The sequence below is a fragment of the Zootoca vivipara genome, chromosome 10 (genome assembly GCF_965207765.1).
Source record: "Zootoca vivipara chromosome 10, rZooViv2.hap1.1, whole genome shotgun sequence".
In the NCBI taxonomy this organism is placed as follows: Eukaryota; Metazoa; Chordata; class Lepidosauria; order Squamata; family Lacertidae; genus Zootoca; species Zootoca vivipara.
In genome coordinates this window covers 27,180,993-27,205,603 of record NC_142593.1, presented here as the reverse complement: position 1 = coordinate 27,205,603, position 24,611 = coordinate 27,180,993, and the positions used below count along the sequence as shown (strand labels likewise).

At 39.9% G+C, this 24,611-nt stretch overlaps 1 pseudogene across 1 annotated transcript in view; it reads right to left on the bottom strand.

Annotated features, from left to right (window-relative positions):
• Positions 1 to 5,148: 5,148 nt before the first annotated feature.
• The window catches only part of LOC148684406 (uncharacterized), an 86,468-nt pseudogene continuing 67,005 nt past the window's right edge, over positions 5,149 to 24,611 (bottom strand). The window contains exons 7-8 of the transcript XR_015946211.1: positions 14,646 to 14,807; positions 5,149 to 6,038 (exon numbers count right to left, since the gene is read on the bottom strand). The product of XR_015946211.1 is annotated as an uncharacterized LOC148684406 (transcript). The remainder of the gene's footprint in view (positions 6,039 to 14,645; positions 14,808 to 24,611) is intronic.

Genomic DNA, 24,611 nt, shown 5'->3' with positions numbered 1-24,611 from the left:
TAAACTCTCTCAGTAAAGATGAGAGTGCAGTAATGTGACCAGGTTTGGGGTGTTTTAAAACTGAGGCACTCACTGTCAGTAACACTTAACAGTGTTTATTAATATCCAGCAGCAAGGACTTTTAATAATGTAGAAGGAAAACCTGTGACCATGTATCACTCAACCAGAGGATCAAAGGCATGTTTGAAACAAAATTCAATTTTATTTGAACACACTTGATGGGGGTTAAAGCTTAATGGTTACTTTCATAAGGCACATCACTTTGTTTCAGTCAGATCACTTTACCAAAGAAATTAAGAATTTTGCATAAAACTTCAATTTAAACCTGTTCTGTTTAAGCTAAGTCTTCCTAGAATGGCTATTTGTACTACTAAACCAGGCATGTCCAACAGATAGATCGTGATCTACCGGTAGATCACTGGACGTCTGTGGTAGATCACTGGTAGATCACTGGCTCCCCCCAAAGAAGCTCAACAACTTTGGATTCCCCTAAAAAAATGCTCAACATTTTAGCCCTTCTCACACACACACACACCAAAACAGGGCTTTCCTCCCACCTCAGAAAAGCTCAACAACTCTGACCTGAACCCCTAAAAAATGGGCCTTCCTCCTTCCTAAGAAATCTCAACAACTTTGACCTGAACCCCCCAAAAGGGGGTAGATCACTGACAGTTTTTAACTCTGTGAGTAGATTGCAGTCTCTTTGGAGTTGGCCACCCCTGTACTAAGCTATTAAACACTTTCAACCCCTTCTAGGATCTTTTCATTCCCCTCAGTGAGACGATATTGGTTTTCCTGCCTAGCAAACCACTAACCACCTAGCTAAACCCTGGCTAAACCCAGTTCAAGCCCCATCTCACAGTTTGTCAGGTTCTATCTTTTAACTCAACTCCCTCTTGATTGGATGATAATGACTCAAATAGGGGGTATCCCTGATGTAAAGGCTATCCCAATGCTACATTATTATTTTTAATGAACCCATATTTCCTCCTCCGTTGACTATTGTAACTACTGTAGTTATTTGAATAAGAGCTGAGGGAATAAGTATATATTATTATTACTTATATACCACCCTAATGCTATTAAGTACTTTCTTAAAATATACAATAAATAAGTCCCTGCCAAAACAGTTCAATATCTCCAACAAGGCATTGTAAGGGACACATTAAAGGGGAATAGGTGGCAAGAAATATTAAACTAGCGCGTGCTCAAACTTAGGATAGTAGAAGTACAAGTTTGTGTCCAAAAATATAAATATATTACCTTTGAATGTAACTCAGAACAGTTTAGCTTTTCCAACGTACGTTTTATAGATGCCTTTGAAGTCCTTTTTGCCGCAAGTGTGGTTTTTACCCCCATTAGGTAATTTAATAGGTAAGATCAACTTACTCTTTTGCCGCACCCTGCTCCCATTATACACTGCTACCATTAAAGCAGTTTGGGGTCATTGGTCATTATGGTTACAGTATTTTTGTGAAATCTATTCCTTGTTCATTTGACTATCCAGAAATATTTGCTTCTTTAATTGCTACAGTTTCGTTACATCTTGTTGTTGTTGTTGTTGTTTGTTCATTTAATTAATCCACAGAGAGAGTTCTGAACAAATTGCACAATGGATTTTCTTATTTTCTTTTCTATTTACAGGTGCAAGTGTGTAACAGAGTTGTTTAAGAGTGTGGAAAATGAAGTATAAGGGGAATGCAAATATGCATAAGCCTCATTGTCATTTAACCCATTTGGAGTGTAGGACAGCATAAAAGGCTGATCTTTTCCTTACAGTTTTACATAGGCGATGCTGCAAACTGAGCTTTTTCTTCTGCTCTAACCTTGGTAATAATGTGTTCAGTTAATCTGCAGTGTAGAGTCATCCCCCTCGAAAAGTAATTCACTTCTTTCTTTTTTTCTTTTTTAAAGGTGGAAAATAAATATGGTGCCGTAAAATTGTTGAGTAGAGGAATCTATCTGGACATTTCACAAAACATTTCATTATGCTGATAATTCCCAGAAGTGCTCTCGAGAGTGCTTTAAGCTGAGGATTACTGCACTGGATCTGATGGACTTTTTTTGTAGCCCCTTTAAAAGGCAGTGAACCGTTTTTCTATTTTATTTAAATAATGCCCCTTAAAATGGATTTTTAGAGGTATAATAACTCCTTAAGAGTCAGTTATGCTAAACAGTTTCTCTTGATAGAAATGTTGTAAAACTCGTTAACTGCACAATTTCAGATGCCGGCTTGGTGAACACTAACTGACATTTGAATGGTCGGAGTTTGTAAAATAAATTGAAATAGTTGTTGTATCACACAGCTAGCTGTGCACAAGCTGTAGGCCACGAGGGGCTTGAACCTGACAGAAAATTACTTCAAGATGAATGAAAAGTGCTTGTTTCTCTTTATTAGTTTTTGGAGAACAATGAAAATGTTGAATTGTTTACAGAAGGGCTGATTAAAAATGGTCAGTGAGGCCATGTCCCCACTGCTAACTGTTAGCCACCCCCCAGCCTCCCCCCCTTCTCCCCACCATATGCATCTTCTTATACCCATAATAGTCACACATCTGTGTGTGAAATGTGCTCATTTTGACATTCCTCTGCTGCTGCGAGCTGCTGAGGCCATTGTTAGGTAAAGGGCTGTTGTCAAGCCTAACAATCTGGTCATGCAATTTGCTGGACACCGCGGCAGAGAATAACCCACGATGAATTGCTTCAACCGCAAACAATGCTCAGTTCAATATTAGAATACAGAAGTATTCTTTGGCTTTGTGTCGTCCTGATCCTTGCAATATTTTGAAATATTCTATGCACACACACACAAATCTCTCTCTCTCTCTCTCTCTCTCTCTCTCTCTCTCTCTCTCTCTCTCTCTCTCTCTCTCTCTCTCTCTCTCTCTCTCTCTCTCTCTTCCTCTTCAGAAATGCATACCTACTGCCCAGAAAGAATATCATGGTAACCAAGCCTTACATGGTTGTTATTTCTAACATATGTTTTTGAATGGTGAAAAGAGAAATTGATACAAAGAGTTAAAGAGCGAGAGACACTTTTGTAACTCAAAATTCTTTTTTCTTTTTTCTTTTGGTATGTCTTCCACTCCAGGCACAGTGGGATGCTTCAAAGTGCTATCCAATATTCTGTCAAACTGTTTGGTCCAATTTCAGGGCAATTCAAGTCAAGACCCCTTTAGCACAGCTTTGCCTGTAATTTCTTTTACTAACACATATGGTATTGTTCAACAAATTATAAAAGTTTGGGAGTAATTAATATTCCCATGGGGTAAGAGAGCAGTGTAGTCCCTTTGAAGCTTCAAAAACATTTTTCATGATTCTGAGAGAGAGAGAGAGAGAGAGAGAGAGACGGAAATCACTTGTATTTACATGGTACTGTTTTTAAAAAGCCTCCCTCTCCTCCCCTCCCCTTCCAAATCCCTTCCCTCCCCCCCCTTCCCTTAAACACACACACCAAGAGAAATCACCCATTAACATGCAGGAGTATGAATGCTATTTGTGGCATTCTGTCACTATACATTGCGTACCGCCCCAATGTGAAAGCAGGATTTTCTTTTTTCTATCTGCAGAACATGCATTCCAGGGCCTATTATGTGTATAAACAATAGCATATGTAATTACCTTTCCAGGGTGGCAATTACTCTTCAGATTCAATGGCTAGAGTTAAAGTAAAAAAAAACAAAAATCTGTTCCCATTGCTCACAAAGCTGCCAACCTTTATGGATCAAATCTTGGTCATCGGTAGCACAGGACAAACCCTATCAATCCGGTATTTAAAACATCCATGGGGTAAGGAAGGGGTGGCACAGTCCACATTGCTTTGGGGACTTTGTTTCAAATGTGTTCATTTCAAGCCTTGCCTACCCATCAATTGCTTTATACAAGTCTCCTCATGGAAGAAGAAAAAACACACAGAGAGAGACATACACACAGCTTTTTCCTCAGCAATTCTGTAAGTATGAAAATTCCATGCCTGTCATGTCAACGTTGGTGGCTGGTGTAAAATGCTGACTTGCTTGACTTCCTTCAAGTTATGATGAGTTTTCTGGAGTAGGGGAAAGGAAATTGCATTTCTCCTCCACCTTTCCCTGCCTCCACCAGTCCCCCTCCCCCTCCAGCTGCCCAATATTATTCCATACGGCCTGCAAAGCTAAAATACTGAAGCACTTCAGGCTTTGATTTTCCTCAATTAATCATCACATAATCAACTAAACCTTTAATGACAGTTTAAAGTGTAACTAATCTGCAAATAATAATAATAATAATCCAGGATTCAGGACATTTGAAGAAAGTTGTGCAGCTGTGAAAGTTTATACATTTCTACAGAATTAAGTCCCATTGAGTTTGATGCTCCCATGAAGGTGAATATTGCAGGAATGGTGAACTTGTGGTCTTACGGATATTGTTGGGCTCAGGCTCGCATCAACCCCAGCCAGCATGGCCAATGGTCGGGCTGATGGCAATTGTAGTCCAACAAAATATGGAGGGCTGCAGGTTCCACAGCCCTGGAGTAGAGAATTGCATCCTAACACTGCAATTCTGTACACTCTTAAGAGCTTCTGAATCAGGCTAATGGCCTACCTAGTCTAGCATTGTGTTCTCACAGTGGCCAACCAGATGTCTGTGGGAAACCTGTTAGCAGGACCTGAGCACAAGACCACTCCACCTTACTGCAGTGTCCAGCAACAGGTATTCAGATGCGCTACTGCTTCCAACCATGAAGGCAGATAATGGTCATCATGTCTAGTAGCCATTGATAGCCTCATCCTCCATCAATCTATCTAATCCTCTTTTTAAATCATCCGAGTTGATGGCCATCACTATCTCTTGTGGGAGTGAGTTCCATTGTTTGCATTAAGAAGCCTTTTCCTTTATTTGCCTGAATTTTCCAACATTCAGCTTCATTACTACTTACCTGGTAGTAAACCCTGCTGCATTCAGTAGGGCGTGCGCCTTGAGTTCACATGCAATTGCTGAAATAAGCTCCCTCCCTTTGCCAAATTTGAAGGTCTTAAAGATCATTTTTGCTTCTGGTTGTCATCCAAAGCTAGCAGATCATTTGAAATTATACTTGATCTTCCTTCAGGAACCTCACAAAAGCACCTTCTCTGAGAGTTTGGAACAATCACTTAAAAGCCAGACAGTTAATTGATTAAAATAATTTATTAAGTTGACAGCCCCAACTCCCATTAATTTATGGGAAGGGGGCTTAAATCCAGTGCTGAACATTTAATAAAATCAAACATAAGAGTTTTCAACTGTACATGTAATACATATGTTTAATTTAATAGGATTACAGTTACTGTGGCTTCAGATGTGTCATTGATACAGGGGGAATGAAAAACATGCCTGGTACTTTTAATTCCTCTACATCTAACAACACTCTCTATGAGGGACTGGCATTGAAAACCACTCAGAAACTTTAAATGGTGCAGAACCCTGTCATTAATATCCTGAATGAGGCAATGTGCTGGGATCTTGTGAACCCGTTACCTGCCATTTCCACTCATGGGTTGACTGTGGGGCCAGCCTTGAACAGCATCTGGAAGCTACAACTGATACTGGATGCCATGGCCAGGTTGTTCAGATTGTTTACTGGATCTGACTACTGTGAACATATCATGACAAGGTTTTCCAAACTTTTTTACTAGCACCTAGCTTTTTTCCAAAGTGCTGGCTGAGGACCACCATCTCCAGCAGAAACCTATCCATAGATTAAGATATATTCAGATATTCTTCTCCAGATTTCTCTTCCTCAGCATGCAGCTTGCCTGGCACTTGGGCTGCTTCCAGATGACCTGTTTAGTGAGAACTCATCTTGATCAACTGTTTACTGAGCATTCATTTGTATTTGACCTGGGGGGGGGGCGCATGTTATATGGCTTCACATCAAGCAATTTCTATTGTATGCTTTCCAATGCATTTCCCATCACTTTCCTTACCACAAAAAGTCTCTCCAAAATTGGAAGCCGATTATGGAAGTTCAAGAGTGCCAAATCCACTTTAACTGCTCAACCTGGTCTGCATCTGAATCTCACCTGCAAAACAGCAACAACAGTTTATTATGGAAAAGGTTGTTGTATCAATAAAGAGCTCACCTTGAGCTTTTTGGAGGAACAGTGAGATTAAAATGTAATATATAACCATAATAATTTGGCAGCCTGTCCAAAGTACCTTTCACTCTGCCGTTTGGACAGCACAGCAGCATACAACTGAGATGATGGAAGACATCCCAGGGAAAGGAAGATACCTCTTTCCTTGAAACTGTCATGCAGATTATGTGGGAAACCAGCCACATGGACTACATAGTCCACACTCATCAGCTATGTGGATCAGTAAAGGCCAGTATCAGACCCTGTGCTTCGAAACAACAACAGGAAACAGCTGGTGAGGAGTTCTTTCAAGTCTACTGCCAGGATGAATCCAAAAACCTTGTCCCAAATACTTTTTGGCTCTTAAAAAAACATTTCCTAGTTATTATGGAACTTTGATGCCTTTAGCATAGAAGGAGGTGTGATCTGACCGCTGCAAATATTTCTGTTTTTCACTTGAGGGTGTTCTTCCTGCCTCCAGAGAAACAGCCTCTGTGAAAGTTTCCACAAGGCTCACAGTTCTTCTGTTGGAAAGCAAGCATCAGGCATTTACCGTATTTCCTGTGACATGAGTGCCTGCACCCCACCTCCTCAAGTCATTCTGTCCAGGCGACTCAGATTATGAGTTTTGACAAACCCCATAAACATGTCATTGTGGGGAAGATGGGTTGTAGTCATTGCTCAGTAGTCTTTCTTATTTACTACACAATGAATAATCTAGCACAAGGAAATACTATGAGAAGATGAAAGTAAGGTTAGTTAAACATTGAATTAACGGCTCTGTGCTTTATAAGATTGATAGCATCTAAGCTTAAGTTCAAAAGGACTGTGTAAATGTCATTCATTTACAGGTGCTGCTTGGTTGTTAGGACTGTTTTATTGTTCGTAATACTGCTGTCTGTAAAGATATGAGCTTTCCACACTGAAGTTAAAAAAATAGATTTTACATAAGTCACAAAGTGACTTCAGGAATTGACTTCTGTAAATATTCCTGTTTATCTTCACCTATGGCTCGTATGCACATTATAACTTTGCACAGAATTTGAACAGTCAACATGAGGGTGCATGAACTCCACCATGCACTTAATTAGAATTCCATTCACTTTATGGAAAAATCAAAGGGCAATGACAGAGCATCATTCTGCTACTTGTGTGTGCCTTCTGAGTTCACGCAACATTCATCTTGCTCTGGGGACTTTGATGATATATTTATATGAAAAAATAAAATAAAATATCTATATATATCTATATATGAAGGGTGGAAAACCTATGGTCCTTCAGTTGTTGTTGGATTACAACTTCTATCATGCCTGACAGTTGGTTATGCTGGCTATGGCTGATAGAAGATGGAGCCCAGCAACACTTAGAAGACTACAGGATCTAATGGCAGTTCACTGGCTTTGGCTGCAGTTGTTCTTGGTGGCAAGCTAAAGATATAACCAACTCTGCCTCTGTCCTTTAGCTTTTCAACAAGGGAGGGAAGATTGTTTGCCATCAAGGGACAGCTGCTTCCACCTGCCATGTCCCAAACTCCCCCACCTAGGAGCCTTCATAAGGGAACAACTGCCAGATGAACTGTGAGGGGGTTCTGAACTCTTGAGTCCAGGTGTAATGGTTGCAGGAGAGTTGCTAGTTACATACTTCCTAGCATTAGCTATAGAGCTACATTTGGATCTTAATTGGCCTGTTGATAAGCTTTATGCTCACTTAATCTTCTTTGATATATTCTACATAAACTATCATGAGCCTGTTGCCCTCCAGATGTTTTGGGCTACAACTCCCATCAGCCCCAGCCATCATGGCAATGGTCAGGGGCAATGGGAACTGTAGTCCAACAACATCTAGAATTGCATTCCTGCTCTTGGGAGAAGCAGAGAACAAGTTTTTGCTCTTTTCTATGTGACAGCCCCTCAAGTGAGATTTTGGAGTGCAGGGACCTCAGTCGTGTTTGGATCAGTAAGCATTTTCTTGACTATGATGTAGCAAATTAGAAAAGGTACTTAGACTCCAAACCAGACTTTTGAATTATATCCAAGACTATAGCAGTAGAGAAATAGATTAACTCCACAGATTAACTCACCAAGGAACATCGCATGTGTAGAACTGCATCAGCCCCGAGCAGAAGAAGGTGCAATTCTGTGTAAATAGATATCCCTCAAAAGATAGATGGAAATTATATACTAACCAACAATATTAATTATAATAAATGTGTTGGTTAGTCAGTTGGTTAAACTAACCCAATTCAATTGAACAAACAAATGGGCCTGAGTTGGCAGCCTTTTCAAAGAGTACCTCCAGCCTCTTTTATCCTGCCTGGTCATTAGAGCTGCTGCTAGAGCTGTTTCACTAGACTTTTCAGGTTTACCTGCCAGCTTTTCTGGAGTTCATGTCAAAGCTCCCCACTTCCCTTCGGTTTCACTGCTGCTATTAAAGTTTGAGCTGCACTTTGCTAAGTGTGGAGGCTTGCACTGAGCGGATCCACTGCCGATTATCATGCAAATCAGACTCCTCTGCTGGCTCCAAAGAGGCTCCCAGCTTTGCTACCCCCATTGATCCTTTCATTGTCAGAGGGATAAGGCTAACCCATCTCTTCTGACACCAGAAGCTACAAAGATAGGTTCCCGTGACAGTGATTGGTAGGAGGAAATGAATCTTTCATGTATGGCAGAAATATGGTTTGATTTAAGAAAAGAAAATAACCATATGTAATTGGGCTTCTGTCACTGTAAATTTTAATGGTAATCGTAACACTGAGGCTTCTGGAACCTTAAATTACAGCTTTCAGTGGCTTCCCACTGAATCTCTCTATTATTCTTCATAACTACTTTCTCAAAGCATGTGCACCATGACATCGATATCACAATTCACGTCTAAATTTGAAATTGACAACAGGGCTGGATGGTGTGCCCTTGCACTGAACATCAGAGGGACAAAAAGAAAGGATGCAATTTCCTAAGATGTAGCCACCTGTTTCTTAAAGTGCTGAGCTCTTGCATTTTTTAATGTCTTATGTTTTTATTGTCTTACATTTATATCCCACCTTTCTTCTATCATGGAACCCAATATGAATGTGGCCCCATATTTTGTCCCATTTAGGCACTGACCAGAAAGTATGTGCTTAGCTTCAGAAAGGGGGTAGCCTTCGGATCATACCCTGGGACCCTCTGGCAGACAACCCCCTTGTGGTCTTGTCTCAAAAACCAATAATCACTCCATACATTTTGCTATGTGTTAGCCTTGCTAATCTATGGAATCAGCTACCACAAGATGCCATGATGGTCACTACCTGAGATCACTTTCACAGGAAATTTTGACAAATTCATGGAGGATAAGGCTTGCAATGGCACTAACAACCTTGATCTAATCTAGTTCAGAACTGGGCTTTAATCTCCAGGAAAGGAACGATAGTCAGTGTGGACAAAGCATTTGGGGGATAACCCAGTATAAGGTTACGAGACGTCCCCATTTCCCAGGAACAGTCCCCGGATTTACAAAACAGTCCCCTGACGAAATCCATCTATTTAGTAGGAAGTTGAAAAGTGTCCCCGGATTCATTGAAAAAAAATCTGGTAAACTTAACTCAGTAACCCAGTGAAACTGGAATTTACCTCTGAGAATTGCTTCATATATATTTTTTTTTAAAAAACAGGTTTATGTAAAATATTTCATGTGTGCCCTTAAAAGTGAAGCATGGGCATATAATGTTTGTTTCTGGCCACACAGATTGTCCAGCTACCGGTACATGAAACAGGCAGCTCAGTTCAGTTGTACTTCATTGTCATAAACAAAATAAAAATAAAATAGAAAAATTTCCTTCCAGTAGCACCTTAGAGACCAACTAAGTTTGTCATAGGTATGAGCTTTCGTGTGCATGCACACTTCTTCAGATCCACTGAAACAGAAGTCACAAGACCCTTATATATAGTGGGAGGGTGGGGAGGGGTATTACTCAGAAGGGTGGTGGGAATAGGTGATTGGCTGATAGGTGTGGCAAACCTGTTGACGACTGTTAACGACTGCAATTGGTCTTACAGGGAAAAGCAAGGGGTGGGATGGCTAAAAATAGCTATACAAAAGCAAACATAGGTTCCCAATGTGTAATGAGTGATACAGTCCTGCAGTAAACGCTTCTGGGAGCCAGGGTGAGGGACAGTTTATTCAATCAACACATTCAAATGCTAAAAATTTCCCTGGACTCTCACTTCAGGTAGCAAGTATACAAGCATGGGTGGGTAGAGTATAGATATTGCATGTCTGATTGTTCCACTCTTGGGGGCGGGGGAGACTGCATGTAGAAAAGTTGCATTTCAGAGGATTGTTCTCTCTCCTCCCTGACATGCTCACCTTCTGTATGCCTGTTCACACATCCAGTGGTCCTCCATGCTCAGCTAAGAAATGGAATGAAACCATCTATGATATCACTGGTATGCTATGTAATAGGCCTCATTGATGCTGATTCCACATACCGTATTTTTCCATGTATAAGAATAGTTTTCCCCCCTAAAAAATAATGTCAAAAATTAGGGGGCGTCTTATACTCTGGGCCATCTCCCCCCATTTTCTTAAATCTGAGTCCCCAAAAATAGGGGGCATCTTATACAGTACGTGGGGGCATCTTATAGATGAAAATATGGTAATTTTGGCACTCCCAAAATATGGTGATCGTACATACCCTTGCATATATCTGGTGCTTTCAAACTTTCAAAATCCTATGTAGTTTACACTTTATTGATAGGTTTACAATTATGTACATTTTGCTGTGCAATACAAATGGCTGGCATGTTTCATGCTGTGTGGGGAAATAATGTATAAACTATCAATCAGCTGCTCAGTTGAAGCAGCAAAATCGCCAACTTCTTTATACAGCGACATATGCGAAGAAGAGACAGCATGCCCATACATGTACCTGTTCCAATATGCAAAAAGAGAAGGTGGCCTATGGGAAAATGTAATAGGCATGTTGCCCAAAAATATGGAGTTGGATGAGGAATAACCTAATTGCCCATTGCTCCTATTGAAATTGGATTAAAGCTAAACATCCTAATAATTGAAATGTGAACTAAGTACAATAAATTTCATTGAGTTCTATGGGGCTTACTCCCAGGCAAGCAGTTATAGGATCGCAGCCTTGGTCTGGATCCAACCGATGGTTCTGAAAAGAGCAGCCATATCATTTAATTCAGCCCTGAATGTACATGTTGTCTTTTAACTATTATTTTTTAAAAAAAAAACTTCCAATATACAATCAAAGCATTGTTCTATGAAGTCCATGCTCTATTTCTAGTGTCAGTTCATAACTAATTTCTTGAAAATCATGACAGGTGTGCAAAGTGTGCAAAACTTTAAACACAAGTACAAATATGTCATGAAGTGTGGGAGAGGGCATAAGGGATATGCCACTCATCACATTCAGGATGAGTTGACTTACTTTATCTCAATATGTTGATGGTATGCTAGTTTCATCCAGACTCTGATCCCAGAGAGTACCTGGCAATTTCACGTAGCCCTGAAAAACCAGTTGCCACTGATGGGTGAGAGCCAATTATCTGACTGGAGTAATAGAGGTTCTCTTAAAAAGTTAAGTATGGGACTGGCGGGTGCATGACAGATACCCATCCCTTGAACTCCTGTTATGGCTTTGCACATGTGCAACATTTGCAGCACTGCCATACTCTTAATCTTTTTACAGAAATGCATTTCTACTTTTTATGCGGGTACAGAAACTTTGCAATGGAAACAAAGTTCAAAACAACACAGATTGAAATCTGTAGTAGGTGGAATGAGCTGATGGTGTGATATTAGAAATCCATGAACTAACCATTTTCTCTTTATTAAATCAGATTTTGCAGTATTCGCTGAAAGCAAGAAACACTGAATTATATTTAAATAATCGTTCCATAAATACTGTGTGTTTTCACAGCAGTCACAAACTCTGGAATTTATGTGCTAATTACAGACCCCAAATCATCTCTATCCAGATTTGCAATTAAAACTGAAATATTTTCATATAATACAATTCCAGAGTTCGTAACAACATCAATGAGATGTACCAGTTATTATTTGCTTAGTACAGTTAAACATTTTGTGTTTTCCAAAACCATTGTTTCACTTTTTCTGTCCTTGGGCCTGCTGTTTTTACAGCTGGGAGTGGTTAGGATTTAGTGGCGATGTAATTTTGAAGGGCAAAAAAACAAGAACGAAATATTCTTACATGGCAATTCACATGTGGTAGAAATCAGTAGAAACCAATGATAACCAGAAGATGCACAGATTATTATTGTTTTTATAAAAAGAATCCTCACATAGCATTGACTTCTTAATATAATATTGCGGGCTGTTTTTTAAAAAATAAAATCCACATATTTTTAGAAGTATGGGCTGGCAGTAAAGAAGAGCTAGAATGCAAATTTAGGGAGAATGTTGAATAATTCAGTAGCTTGTTATGTGATTAGATCTGATTGGTTCCCTACTAAGATATTGCCCATAAAAATGATTTCCCATGGTAGCATTGGTCTCAGGATAGGAAGAGGATGGGGGGTTTATGATGTCCATTAAATGGGAGAACAAGGCTTACTTGAGCTAATAATATCATGGTTGCACAGAGTGATTGATGGTCTTTAAAAAGGCCCAGATTGGTTTCATCTTTCTTCAGATTTTATCACTGACTTGTTCTTAGTCATGTGCAATCACTAAGGCCAAGAGAGGTAACAAGTGTTTGATGTATGATACTTGCGCCACTTTTGTCAGAATTGCATTTATTCTTACACTGTACTCCTATAGAGAGAGATTCCACAGAAGATGGAAACATGAATCTGGACACAGGTGGAGGTGGTCAACATCCCCCAAAATTGATCAAACATTAACAACTTTTTTCTCCTTTCAGTGCAGCTGCTTTTAATATAAATTAAATGAACTAAGTGTATGAAGCCATCTATGTGTACCGCTTTTCAGCCTACTTATGCCTCTTTGAAAGAGCTTATCAGATTCTGTTCATTCCTATCTTTTGCGATTTGCAAAGGAGCACCAAATTCCCTTTATGGTCCTGTTTTTAAAGAGTGAACTATAACACGGACAAAATTTAATTTATCTGGCAGAGGCATGTAGGCAGCATGTTTACCAGCTTCTCATATACTACGCCTCTAGATGGATATCTTAATCTGTTACTGGAAACATTATTATCAGCATCACATTCATGGTAGACGGTGTATGCATGAACCACAAAATGTTTGGTGGGGGCTCTGATGGAAAGCGAGGGAGTGTGAGAAAGAGTCCTAAAAGGTTCACAAAATAGCTTTGTGCTATGTGAATAGCTTTCATTCTGAGATCCTTCAGTCATCCCTCTTTGTTCTACTGAGAAGACAAAGTGCCAAACCAATAGAATGTCAGATATCTATGACTTGGTTTGACCCAGTTTCAGTCTTGCATCCTGGCATGTTCATGCATGTGTCGTCGTAGATGCACATGCAACATTTGGTGCTATGCATATGTGCATATGGACAAAGTGTGTGTCCACATTAATTGGCACATAGGTCCCCTCCCTCGTGTTGATTTTATCCCATGTAGAGTTGAATGGCTTTCTGTTTTGACAATTTGAACACTGTCTCAAGATTGTTTAGCAAAATCAAGAGCAGTTCTTGGCAATTAATTTCTGCAGTCAATAGTATTCTCAAACTGGGCAACTCCCCTTGGAACTGGGAGCCACAACAGAAAAAGCCTGTGCAAGTGAAAGAGCAAGACAATTCATTAGACAATTCTGCAGCAGCTCAAAGTGGCGGGGGGGATGTCAGCCCCTGCTCCTGTGCTTCAATACTAATGAGAGTCATTGCATATTCATAACCCTAAATACAGTCAGCTTCTTATAAAAACTTTTGTCATTGAGGCTTCACGGCAAGAGCAAAGCATTGCACTCTTCGTGTCCTGGCACTTCCGCCAAGAGAGTGCAAGAGCAAGATTGATTGTTTTGCAACGCAGCTTGACAGGGAACTAAGAGATACTGCCCCAAGGGTCCTGAAACTAAGCTTAGTTTGATTACAAGGCTCCAAGTAATCAAAGAAACAAAAGAAGGGGGGAGTGGATTTTTTTTTTAAGATAAAGGAAGGCTCTAAAGATATAGCTTTCCTTATTGAGTGTTCAGAGTAATTATCTGTTAGCAGTTTAAAACAGTTCATATCAATTTTTATCACAGAGAAAGAAGAACAGTGATCTCCAGCAAAGTTGTTCCCATGTTGTAGGAACACCGCAGCATGTCTTAATAGATACAAATCTCTAAAACCATATGAAGTTTCCCGTCAATATCTATAGCAAAGATTAGGGAACTCAACCTGTCAGATATTAAAATCACTTCTGCCAAGCGCTGGGCTGCCCAGAATTCATTCACTCTTTGCAGGTTGCTTTTCCTTTGTTGTCAATGTCTTCCTTTTGTGCGGCACATCCTTATTAATATATTTATTAAATTTGCTTACCTGTCTTCCAATAAAATCCTGAGGGTGCACACAAGCATGCATACACACACAAACACACACACGCCATTGCTAACCTCTGACCCCACAATACCTGTCTGCCGGGGTAGCTATCAGCATCCCCTGGAGTCAAAGAAGGAAAGCGCCTCTTTCAGCACCCACTTTGAAAAAAAGGCCTTGAGCATTTTCTCACTCATAATGATGTCTTCAGCTGGAATGCCAGCACATTTCCACATCTCCTTGACAGGCGAACAGACTAGAAGATATACATAAAATTAAAATAGAATGGAATGGAATGTTAAAAGAAAGGTTTGCACTTCTGATTACATTCAGGCTTGTTGTAATTTTGTATTTAAAAAGGCAGTTTCCAAATGGATCTGCTAATACATGCAAAAGCTCTCTGTTGCTCAATAAAATGTCATAAAATATTAGTGGGAGGGGGATCTGAAATGTTAAACATCTTAGTCATATTTATACAGACTCAAAAAATAGAGGAATCCTGTAGTTATGATTGATTGAGGTAACTGATTAGCCGCAGATATTATAAGTGTTGAGACTAAATTATCAGCCGTATCAGTCTGATTGCAGTAAAACATGAAAACATTGACTTTTGTCTAGTTAGAGAAATTTATTTTTCCCTGAATGACAATCCTTTAAGTAGAAACCAGGCAGTCTGCCAGCTCTCCATGTCATACACTGAAGTTTGCAAAGGCAGGCTGTATTTTCAACTGTTTGTCTGAGCTCAATGAACAGTCCTCAGGACTTTTACAGTTTCACAATAAACGTATCTCTGCAGATGCTGCTTCAAGCTTCCTTAAGCTGTGTGAAGGACAGTCTCTGCACGTTTGGGATAAATGAAATTAGAAATTGAATGGTAACGATAGTCTACATGGAGTTAAGTCTTTGGTGAAATATTTCTTTTAAAAGAAACAGTAAGCCACTTTAGAGCACGGCTTTCTGTGGAAGCTCAATTAATATGTTTAACAAGATTGAAGTAAATGTCCACCATAACTGTCAGCAGTGTGGCAGCTTTCAAAAACAGCTTTTGCTCCCATAATTTTCTTTTAAGATCAGCCACCATCACTTCCTGCCACATGAGGAGTATAAAACCCAGGACCTGACCCAAATATGTTTAAAATATAACTTGCCCAAATATGATTTGCCCAGCATTGAACTTGGAGGTCTCTGAAACTTCCTCCTTTAAAAGGTATGAATCTGATTATCTCGTTAACACTCACTCTTACTGCAAGATACAAATGGGGTCTCTCTCTCTCTCTCTCTCTCTCTTGCCCCCAGTTGGCACATAGTGAAGACATCTGGTTATTTTCCCCCAAAGTCATGATTTGGTAGTATAAGTGTTTGTTTCGATGGGGGGGGAAGCAACATCAACTTTAGCTGCAAATTTATGGAATGCTTGTAGATCACAGGTATTATTCCTTTTATTACAATAAGTTTAAAAAACCCTACTGACAAAATGTGTAGTGTTCAAACTTTGTATCTTATTAGTAAATTCAGGAGCAGGGAAATGTGGTATATATAACCATATGAATTAATGCATGATTAAAGCTACCTACCTAAAATAAAAGGAATCCAATATGAATCATATTTTCTGTTCTGACTGATGTAAAGGAAAATACTTGGTTTGGTTCAAAAACAAGTTCAGTTGCAAGCTTTTTCTCTGAATTTCACAAGGGGATTCATGACATTATTAATGAAAGCAGTCTGAAACACAGGAAGTTTCTAGACAAGTAATATCGGTCTCACTTAAAGCCACAAAAGAGGAAACCCAAAGGGAGGTCAGAATGCCAGGATGGCATGCTGTCTTCAACTTCTGTTGTTGTGTCTATTTCCCTAAAAACCTATTAGAGGTTGTGTTCAAAAATAAACAGCATTCCTGTTCTTTAAAAGCTGGAGACGATTTGCTAAAATGTATATTAATAACAGTCTGTCATCTCATCAATGTTTTGTTAACCATAAATGGAAATCTAAAAGTACAAATTAGTACTGGAAAGGAAAAGTTGGAAAGCCATACTAGCTACCAGAAAATATATGTTAGGATGCCATATAGCTTTGTAACCTAAGGTACTCCTACTTTGATATTTAAAAGGCATTTTCTCAGAAAATGATCTAGAAGTGATAACTACTCTTATCACTGGTGCTAAACTCTTAGCTATGACAGCTAAATGGAACTTCTATGTTCGGAGGCAACATGTCTCAGAATAAACACCACTAAGATTCAGACAAAAAAAGGGAAAGTGGTACCTTCATATTCTGCTTGTGGGTTTCCAAGAAGTTTCTGGTTGGCCACCCTGTTGAGCAGGACACTGCTGGACTAGATGGTCCTTTGGTTTTGATCTAGAAGGGCTCTTCTCTGTTTAATGTTGAATAAATGAGAATCCTCTCTTGCGGTTATTTACGGTAATTTTTATCACAGTATTCCAAATCCAGAATTCCTTTCCAGAAGAAATCTTCTTCTGCCCATTCTAGCTAGCACACTCTCATCTTATCCCTCCTCTCCCTAAGGTGAATAAGGAAAGAGAATAAACAAGCAGGTGACATCAATTCTAAATTCAAGAGAATGACTGATGGTTCAAAACATAGCAGCCACTGTGTGGTCTTGGGTTAGGGATTTTGGGGGGTTGTTCTTTCAAAGAGATGCTCATTACATGGAAAAGCCCAGGCATAGCAGTTAATGATTTTGTCCTTAGGAGTGGATATAACCACTTCCGTTTAAAAAAAAAAACACCTAACATTTTGAAAACTGACTTTTGTTCTTGTACACAAGTAGCTTATGGTTCCAACTAGAAAAAGTCAGTTTTTCTAAGCCTCAAACACACAGCCTGTATAAATATGTAAATGCCAACTAAATTAAATTTGTTTATGATCTAATTTGCAACACTTCCTATACTGAGATACATTGTGTCATATTTATATAAGAATCTACCAAATGTTCAATATTTATATAAGAATCAGTGGATTAAAACAGCATGATTGTATACATATATCTGTTCTGCAATGGGTTCAACAGGCATGCACACATGGCCGGCTCAAGTCATTTTTCTGCCCCCATTCCGTATAAGAACTAAACAAACTACATGGGTAATTGAATGATACCAGGAATTAAATGGTGCCAGCCTTGGTGCTGGCATAGTTTATTTCCCTCCTGTTTTTTTTTCCAATGGGGGAGGAGGAATAATAATGAGAAAAGGATGGAAAAGCAAACAATTACTTCTCCACCCTCACTTCCACCCTGACAGCAAGGGCCTAACAGAGTATTGAAGGAGGCTGTTTAACCACCAGTTCTGACCTCGCCCCAAAAGCTGTAATATTTTGCATGATTTCCATTTTTGTATGTGTGCCATACACTTAGGTTTCTTCCTCTGAAAATGCTGGTGAACATTTTCAGATATTAACCTGGAGGAAAAAAATCAGGAGATTATGTAGGCTACATCTGCATGTTTTGGATAGCATGGATATTCCACACTGTCAGTTCAGGGGATGTTCGGTGTTCAAAGCTAGCAACAAAGGCTTCTGATGAAGTCACGGAAGCATGATCCCTGCTTAGACAACATATCCCTTTTGACCCAGCATGGACAGGGAGAGCAGAATTGCATGTGCTCTCCTCCCCATGCATACTCAGCACAACTTGAGCTGTGTACAAGTCTGTCGTGTACAAGTTGTATGCATGTTGGCTCTGTTCAAAAGTGATGGTAAATGCACAAAGGGGCAGCCCCCATAAGCACAATTTAGTTCTGCCCAACTAAACAATGTTTGAACAGGGCTATGGGTGTGTGAATAATTTAAACATGTTAAAGAAGGAGGATGCTTCAAGAGAAACTGGACTTCTAATATACACTATGGCCAGTGCTTTTTTTATGGGGGAATGCAAGGGTATGCATATCCCTAAACATTTTGTGAACCTAAGTTTGGCCTCATTGAGAGGGGCATTATTTCAATATGAGTAGGGAGGTGAGAGTACCCCTATACGTTTTTTAAGGGGGGGAAAGCACTGACTATGGCCAATCATTACTGTAAAGCAAATCTTTGTCCATCTGACTATACATATATTTGGAACGAGGTTGGGAAGCTCTCCGTTTCCCCAGGTATGAAAACAATCATCAGAACTGGCCCCTATGACAGATGTGCAGACTAACTATACTATTTCAAATAGACTGGGATATTTTTATCTGAACAGAGCTGGATACAATACGCCTCAGATGTGCAAATTGTTCATAAACTCTCCAGTAATTTCATCCCATGGATAGCAAGTACTTGTGCTTGCTTATGGAGAAACACAACCAAAATAAACAAACATAGACTCTTTATGAGGTGCTGAGCCTTCCTCCCCATAAAGGTTGTATACATTAAGTGCACAAATGTCCAACAGCCGTAATAGTAGAAGGGAGGGAAATCAGTTTTGCTTTTCTACTTCTTTTTCACTTACTTGGTATTAACTTAATGGTATGTGACACTCCTATCAGTGCAGCGCAATAAAAATGAAATGGTGCCCAATGTGCATAGACACCATGAAAATCTCAATGACAACAGCGACAACAAAAATTATATGTCCTCTTTCCTTTCCTTTCCTTTCCTTTCCTTTGCTCTTTGTATTTACTTGAGAATATGAGGGTTGGCTCTCAGCACACCACAATAAAAGTAAAACTGGTGGTCAAAGTGCCAAGAAAGAAAGGCAAATAAAACCCCACTGTTTTGCATCATGCAAGGAGATGCAATTCTGATCACAGAATATCACTTATGAGAAGTGAGAACAGCTAAAATCTTCACTGCTAGTTATTTTAAAACCACTATTCAAGCATTAAAAACCAAGTTTTAAAAGAGGGTTTTTAATATACTACACTTATTGTGTTTATACTTTTAACAAAATGAATGTTTTTACTTTATAGCGAAATTTCTCATAAAAATAAAATATACAATCATTTTATAGGATAATAGGCAAGCAGACATCTGCATGCAACATTTCCCTCATTAGATGTTATCATGTTAGCATATTTTTATGACGTTGCTGCAAAATACAATGTGCTGATTTGTAACCTCCTTAAAATATATGTTTTCAAATCTTTAAACTGTGTTTGGGGGGATTGTTTCATTGTTTTACAATGAGCAGTAAGAATCCTGAGGATTAATTATACCAAGACCATCATGTGAACCAAAAGTCCTATATGTGTTACACCAGCTCTTCTCAGATCCCAGCTGCAATTTCAAAAGTGCATTAAGAGCCGCAAATATATTAAGTATACATGTGTAGATGTGAGAACTATTGGTCTGATATAGGCTGACATAGATAGCAACAGCTGCAATCAGATACAGATTCAAGTATGCTTGCTCCCAATGGGCAGAAGACCATTTAACTGGACTGTGGCCAATGTATGCAAATATCCCTCCTTTTTATTCAAATCACTATACAAAGCATAGTTGCCATCAGCTCTACAGTCCTTCGACATGCTGGGCATGCACCATGAACTGACATCAATAGCATGTTTGAAACGGTCCAATGGGGTGAGGTACGAGACATCACTTGTTGTGCTGCTCATACCTAAAGTTTTTATTACTTCTGTGTGCCCCAACATTCCTGTAGCAGGGGGCAAAATGACCACAGAGGCATATTTAGGGGAGCATGACCGGTTCGGCTGCACTGGGCATGCAGCCTTGAGGGTGTCACAACTGTGCTTTAGAATGGAGCATGAGAGGTGGGAGGCACTAAATTTTGACATTGCACAGGGCACTACTGAAATTTGAGACCCCAAGGTCTCTGATGACCAGGAGAGCAAGGAAGTTATTGGCAAATTTTAGATTTAGCATCTACAGATTGCACATCACATGCTTCCAGTATGCCAAATCGAAATGTCTCAATTGTTTTCCTAACAGAACTATTGTTGCTGGTGATGCAAAAAAGGAAATCGCTTATCAATGACTCTTGAAAGGTGCCCCAAAACACCAGCACGACACATGCTATTAACATTAGGGAAATCTAGCTCTAGAGATTAGTTCTACCTGCTGGAAATTATTTAGCTAAAACTGATGCTTTCCTTTGATATTTCCATGCAAAGAGTGATAAATGGGATCCGTTAACTCTTTCAGACATATTCCCCATAACGAAGGTGACAGGAATGCAAAACTGACATTTGAATTTGAATTAAGGCCTTCTACGAATCTACGAATCTATGATTCTAGCACACACTTACCAGATTGTCTGAAATATAGGCTACAGACCTATATCATGCTGTGCTGGTGACACGGCTTTTTGGCATTCTGCTGCTAGATGCAACTCCAGGACCAGCCACTAGCCCAGCAACATACAGCAACAAATACTGCTATTGTTGCAAATTGTTCTGTATTAGAATTCCCAACCAAACCCAGCAGTGTTGCACAGAATAATTAAGAGTACAATGAGGATGCCAGTGCAGACATGTCAAGACTCACCAACAGCATTTCTATACAGCATTCTCACAGACATTTGGCTACCATAATGACACTAAGTCTAGTGCAATCTTGAATTTAATCCTTTGCTCCTAGCAAATACCATAGAGTAGGCATGTCCAACAGGTAGATCACTGGACGTCTGTGGTAGATCACTGGCTCCCCGCAAAGAAGCTGAACAACTGTGGCGCCCCTAAAGAAAGCTCGACATTTTATCTCCTCCCTGAAAAAACTCAAAACTTTTACCCGAACCCCCCAAAAATGGGCCTTCCTCTTTCCTAAAAAGGAAGTTTGGAGTTGGCCACCCCTGCCATAGAGTGTATGGTGCAATGGCTTTCTTTCTGGTAAGAAAGATCTTGGGTCTCCCCAACGGGACCATCCCCGCCCTACTAAGAATGGAACTGAGACTGCCATCTATTGTGGCAAGAGCTCACATCAGGATAATCACTTATTATAGATCTCTTGCAGAAGCCCCCAACTCGCTTCTTGCCAAACAAGCCTTTCTAGCCTTTACTGGCAGCCGCATTTGGTCAAAAGACATGGAGGCCATCTGTGAACGCTATTCCCTCCCAGCTTTCTCCGCTCTGATCGCTTGGGACAATGATGAAATTCGTAAATGGATTCTAGATAGGGACGAAGCGCTGGACCTGGACCTATCTAATGCGGCCAACCTATCCACGTGGTATCCTTGCGTGAAGGCAGTAAGAACTATGGCTCACTATTTGAGCGACCTGACAAACCCTTCACAAAGAAGGGCCTTCACACTTGCTCGCTTCCATTCCATTCCCACAGCATTTTTACAGGGTATATTTTCCAACACTCCCCCCGATCTCCAACTATGCCCATGCAACAAGGGAAAGATAGAGGATTTTATCCATTTTTTCTTTCACTGCCCCCTATACGACACAATAAAACCAAGGCGCCTCATACTAATTCCTTCGCTTATCGCCTTGGAAGATGACCGCACGGAATTTCTTTCTTTTTTTAAATAATTTTTATTGAATTTTTTTTTACAAACAAGACAAACAAACAAAACATACAATGTAAAATTTTTCACATGAAATTTCTATTGGTGGACGCTAACCCCAGGGTTACCCGCGGAGTGTCCATTTATATCTTGCAGGCCCTGAAACTCAGAGCTCTCTCGACTGGCTAATTTTCTCTAGACGCGGATTTCACTAAACATTCTCCAATGGACAAAACACACACGATGCATTCTAGTTTTTACCAAATTCTGTTTTATATCACATGTTTTTTATATCTGATGTTTTTTAAGTGTTTTCGATACATGCTCTGTATAATAGAGGTAGGTTACCGCTAGAATTTTTAAATGTTTTTTATGTTTTATATGTTATGTGCTATGGCCAACCGGCTAATGCAATAAAAATTTTGATATGATTTGCAATGGCCACACTGCCATATTTGCCAGGCACAAGAAACAGATTTGCACACATATATCCAAATCAGGCACCCCCAAACTTCAGCCCTCCAGATGTTTTGGACTACAATTCCCATCATCCCTGACAACTGGTCCTGTTAGCTAGGGATCATGGGAGTTGTAGGCCAAAACATCTGGAGGGCCGTAGTTTGGGGATGCCTGATCCAAATCATATTTACATGATCAGGCTGCTCCAAGAGCACTGTCCAGTGGATTTCTTGATCCGGGAATGAAAGGAAGATCCAGCTTTACAAAGTACGATTTGGATAAGGTAGTCAAGTCTTGCGGTTTATTGTCTATTTGGTGACATAATGTCATGCTTCCTACAACTACTCTTGGAAATTGTTAAATGTTGGTTGCACTACCATATAAACTTTCATGGCAGTTTTCCTGCTGAGCTTAGGAAACCTATTTCCAATAATTATGCATAGGACTGGGCTGCAAGTTATCGATATTAATTCTAAAACACACTGAACATTAAGGGAGTAAATAAAGCTCAGGTAATCATTAACAAAATTGGGTTGGAATTAATATGAGCAAAAATTCAAGGAATTGTCCACGAGTGCAACCATCATTGTGCAATGCAAACATCTGTATTTGCTGTACTGACATACCATAAATCAAAGTGTTAGAAGAGTTACTGATCAGCATGAAAGAATTCCTATTAAAGCTACATATGTTGCTGGAATGCTGTCAAACCACTCTCAAAATGCATGGCAACATACCAGATTGTTAGGCCAGAGATGTCTTAAAAACCTGTCTCTGAACTGGACAATCTGCATGAAGTCCTGGTTCAGAAAGTACTTTTCTGCTCTATTGGCTATGATTCAGAGTGGAATGAATCCCTCAAGCCACCATTTCTTTCATCTGGGTTTGGTCAAACTATTACACTTCTAAGCTCCAGGTGCCAAAATATGAATATATATCTGAGAAATTCCTTTTTTTCTCTCTCTCTGCAAAACTTTAAATCCAGCAACAAAGGAATTTAATGGGGAAGTTTCTTTCTGAAGAGAATTCCACCCCAGCTTTCTGCAGCTCTGCTGTTTGGATAAAAATGATTGGAAATCATCACTCCAGTCATTTAAATAATCTGTTAAAAAGCTATTAGGTTTCCCTAATGCCTAGTCATTTTTAAATGGCTCTCAATTTGATTCATGAACAATACACGGCCAGTACATGATTCATGTGACCAATCACTTAGCAAAAATGCAATTTTTATTAAGAGCCTCTTCAAGAAACTGATATCATATGGGGGTGAAATCCATTGCATCTTGTAGCATTTCGACACAATTTTTCAAATGGTTATGCCTCGAGGGTCAACTTTTCATGAACCAAAGTTGGCAGAAAAGTTAGAATTGGTAGAGAAGATCAAGGAGCCCAAAGGAGCGGGAAGATGTGGTGCAGATAATTGTGAAAATTGTGCTCCAGTTCAAGTGCTTTTGAAGCTTTGTAAAGACATTGAGCTATCAGTGCATCTCAAATTTTATTGTAATCAGAGCTCATTCTGCAGTCATTAGAGGTGTGTACACATGTAAATGGCAGTGGCTACTTAGTTATGAATACTTGGAAGCCCTCAATGAGACAAATGCATTCTAGCCCTGCTATTGAGACAGCATGTGTTTGCTTAATCAATATGATAAAGAGGAGATGCTAGACTGACCATGTACTCATATCAATTACATAAAGGTACATATTTGCAAATATGTGCAAAGGTGTGGAATTAGCTTGCATTGACCTTAGGGATTCAGGGAACACAAGACAACTGGGAGCTAAACTGGTTAAGAGAATGAGCTGTGGTGGCCCTGATTCAAATCTCATCTCTTCAATAAGCTTTCTGGCTGGTCATAGGCAAGCAAGGGCATACCTAGGGGGTTGATTGAGTTGGCCCCCAGCCAAGGGTGCAGGCCTGTAGGGGCACAGAAATCACACCTCTCCACTTTGGCTTGGAGCGGCTAGGAACCCACCCGTCCATCTGCGCACTCCCTGAGCTGCTCCTCTGCTGTTCTGGGCAGCCAGGCGAAGGGACAGGGGAGGAAATACATCTCCTTTTCAAGGGCACAGTGGATGGGGAGTACTGATACAGCTGCTTGCCAAGGACGCAAGGGAGCCTAGGTACACCTTTATTAAGACAAGCCATATTTGTCAACTCCCAGCCAACATCTAACACAGGAATAAAAGGTACAT